The following is a 3,910-nucleotide window of genomic DNA, read 5'->3' on the forward strand; positions in this document are numbered from 1 at the left end:
CTGCATCCCTCCTCCCCCCTTGCAGCCTTACCTTAGGCAGTGGGCATTCCTGGTCCATTGACATGAAGACCTGGCCCCTTGATGCCAGGCCTGGCCCCTTGATGCCACAGCCAGGACACACCCTCCAGCACTGTTGCATTTGCGACAGCTGGAAAGCGCATGATGCTGCCGGAATGCGTGTTTTGACAGTGTAATGGCCCAACAGGAAGACTGTTTATAATCCAAACAGTTTGGGTTCCTAAATCATGTTGGGGCTTTTATGTTGTTGCAAATATTGGCCTTGGCTTATTTCCCTTCCCAAGGTTGTAAGCACCCTTCCTCTTTATCCTTATATCTTTATGACGCCTATGTTCTTCCCCCATGTAGGTAACCCATTGCTATAGCTACTTTCCCCTATGCACATAAACAGAACAATAAAGGAGGTGTTTTTGCTAGTATAAACATCCTCTTTTTATAAATTCAGTGCAGTGAGAGGGAAAAGGAAGAAGATTCTGTTCCAAGAAGCTGGAGCAGAACAAGGAACTGCATAATTGTAGAGTAAACCAGGGCTTTCCCAGGCAATCATTTTTAATACAGGCAGTGTGGTATTTTGCCTGATGATGGAGACAGGTCTTTCCTCTAAAGCAGGGGTGCCCAAACCCTGGCCCAGGGGCCACTTGTGGCCATCAGGGGCTCTCAATCAGGCCCTCGGGGAGCCCCCAGTCTCCAATGAGCCTCTGGCCCTCCAGAGACTTGTTGGAGCCCATGCTGGCCCGATGCAACTGCTGTCAGCACGTGAACGACTGTTCAACTTCTCACCTGAGCTGTGCGGCAAGGGCTCCCTCCACTACTTGCTGTTTCATGTCTGTGATGCAGCAGTAGCAGCGAAGGAAAGGCTGGCCTTGCTTTGTGCAAGGTCTTTATTCATTCATGTAAGTTCCATCTCTAATATATTCATTTACGTAAATTTATTCAAATTTTAAATGGTAAATTAATTCTTTTTTTCCCGGCCCCCAACACAGTATCAGAGAGATGATGTGGCCCTCCTGCCAAAATGTTTGGACACCCCTGCTCTAAAGCATGGGTCTCCAAACCCTGTCCAGGGGGCCAGATGTGGCCTGTGGCCAGCCTCAATCTGGCCCGTGGCCAGCCTCTTGTTCCCTGGCCCACTTGGGCAAACATGACTAGAACTGTGCTCTGGTTGCAAATGGAGGGTGTTCTAAGGGCCAGAGAAGTTGAATGAATGAGCCCATTCATTCATTTATTCACTCATCTAAGTTCCATCTCTAATTTGTTTATATAAATTTTATATATAATTTTTTTTTCCAGCCTTCAGCACTGTGACAGATATTTGATGCAGCCCTCTGGCCAAAATGTTTGGAGACCCCTGCACCTAGCTCTTGTAAAGTGACACTCTGAGATAGAAGTGCAAAGCAACAGACATTTGCAGGGAGGGGAGGAGGTCTGGCTCAGTTGGTAAAGCTGCCACCTTGTATGCCTGAAGATCTGAGGCTGCCAGTTCGAAGCAACCGGAAGTACCCGAGAACTGACGACAGACATGCTGATATACTGATGAGCTGGCCCTAGGTGGCAGAGAGGAGTTGCAGTCAGTGGAGCGTGGGAGGCAAAGGGCCAGAGAGAGACCAGACCAGGAAGGAATCCAGCTGGAGCGAGGAGTTCTATGAAAGACTAGAACTATTCAATTGTAAAAATCCCTATGGGGTTTAGAACAGCCTGCCTATGTAAACGGCCTTGGATTAAAGTCTGAAGAGAAATCTGATGACCAAAGAAAGGTGGTATATAAATACCTGTATGTATGTATGTATGTATGTATGTATGTATGTATGTATAAATAAATAAATAAATAAATAAAATTTGTCTCATTCCCCACATCCTAATGTGACATCACAGCAAGTTCTATAGCCACAAATGCCACATACCTCTTTTAGCTTCTAGTTTGGTAGGTGTGAGGGGATGAGAATGCCTCTGAGGGAACTAGATTTCACCCAGGGCCTTCAGTTGCTCACACCAACTTTAGGTAGTGTTTCTATAGTGTTTTTTCAATATTCAACCAGCAATATTTTGTGGGTAGGAAAACACAGTTGTTTCTACCACCATCCCAGCTAGCAAATCAACTGAAGTTGTATTTTTAAAACTTTATAGAATATGAATATAGAGCAGTGTTCCCCAAACATGGCTCGAGACCTACCAGTGAGTCACAACCCGATTATTGGTGGGTCGTCAAACCGACAAGCTGATAGCTGACAAGGAAAATGTATTGAGCCTTAGGGAAAGAAAAACTGAGCTGCACGTGCATGTTTACTTGCAAGCAGGCAAACACACCTCAGCCCACCTCGGCGGGCGGGCTGAGAGGAATACAACATTAAAGCATTGTGGACGCACTAGCTGAGGCATTTCTCCAGCATTCTTGTAAGGTAAAGACATTACCCTATCACAACAAGAACAGATGGAGCGCATATTCCTTTCCCCTAGGTATGTTCAACCTGCCAATAGTAGATTAGATATGGTACAAAACAGGTCTGAAAATATCAGTCCACTAATGAGTACAATTAATTGGGGTTAATTCATTTACCTTTATCAATCAATTACCATTATAAGCAAGAAAATTAAATGACTGAAACACCTCTCTAATAATCTGGCAGCCAAGATATAAATAGATAATATTCTAGATTATCCAAATTGTTTCCTAAAATGGCTGAATATTCACCTCTCTAGGGGAGCCTTTCTGGAAATCTTGATGCTGTGCAGCACTGAGATGTACTGGACGTTCAGCATTTTAGAAAAGCCTGTCTCTACCTCGGGACCAAAATGGGAGCCTAACCACCTATTCTTGTCCTGAAACATGACCCATTTCTGAAGGACAGCCTATCTTAGCATCATTCAAACTTTCATCTTCAGAAAAGGTTTTCCACATCAATGTCTGCCACAGAACTTTGTGTGCTGCAGAGATCTATGGGATATATTCTAGACCAGGGGCCTCCAGACCGCAGGGCAGATCCGGTGTCCCCACATAATCTATCCGGGCATGGCACAGCACTGCAGTGGCAAAGCCTTACAGTTCTGTGCTGCAGCCTCCACTTCTTGCAGCCAATGGTAGGCAACCTTCAGTCTCGAAAGACTATGGTATAAGCCTACAGCACCCGGTATTCTCAGGCGGTCTCCCATCCAAGTATTAACCAGGCCTGACCCTGCTTGGCTTCCGAGATCAGACGAGATCGGGCATGTGTAGGGTAACAGTTGCTGTCAAACTTTGTCGCAACTCATGCTAGGCAGCCACTTGCCCTCAAAAATCAGAACTCAGAGCCTGCTGGGGTGACAGACTGTGGAAGTTGCAATGAAGATCAGCTGTGAAAAGTGGAGGCTGCGGAATGGCAAGGCTTTGCCACTGCTGCATCCAGATAAAGCTGGGGACACTGCAGGCTGCGGTCTGGAGACCACTGTTCTAGACTACATATTTGATTCACACAGGCACGATTGAGCTTCACCATCACCCGTTATAAATTGGCTCTGTATCATAGAAAACATCCACCTTTCCCCTGCACTGCACATTGCAGAGGAAAATTACCAGTGGTGGAGAATGTGTTTTTTCAGCTCTTCTTCTCTCTGAGAAATAAAAAGAAAACTACTGTGGTTTCCCAAAAGATCACTGGCACATTGATCACTGGCTGGTTTATATACAACAGAATTTAATATTAGAAAATATATGATGGTTGATATGCAACCGTATTTTTATGTATTTGATATCAGAGGCTAAGGGCGCAATCCTAACCCCTTATGTCAGTACTTTCCAGCACTGGCATAGCGATGCCAATGGGACATGTGCTGCATCCTGCAGTTGGGTGTCACTCACGGAGGCCTCCTCACAGTAGGGGAATGTTTGTTCCCTGACCTCAGAGCTGCATTGCCCTTA

The 3,910-nt window shown here is 45.6% G+C and overlaps 1 pseudogene; it reads right to left on the reverse strand.

The window, feature by feature from the left end:
- Positions 1-3,128: 3,128 nt before the first annotated feature.
- Positions 3,129-3,248, reverse strand: LOC136637703 (5S ribosomal RNA; annotated as a pseudogene).
- Positions 3,249-3,910: the final 662 nt, after the last annotated feature.

This window comes from Tiliqua scincoides, chromosome 1, assembly GCF_035046505.1.
Source record: "Tiliqua scincoides isolate rTilSci1 chromosome 1, rTilSci1.hap2, whole genome shotgun sequence".
NCBI classification, from domain to species: Eukaryota; Metazoa; Chordata; class Lepidosauria; order Squamata; family Scincidae; genus Tiliqua; species Tiliqua scincoides.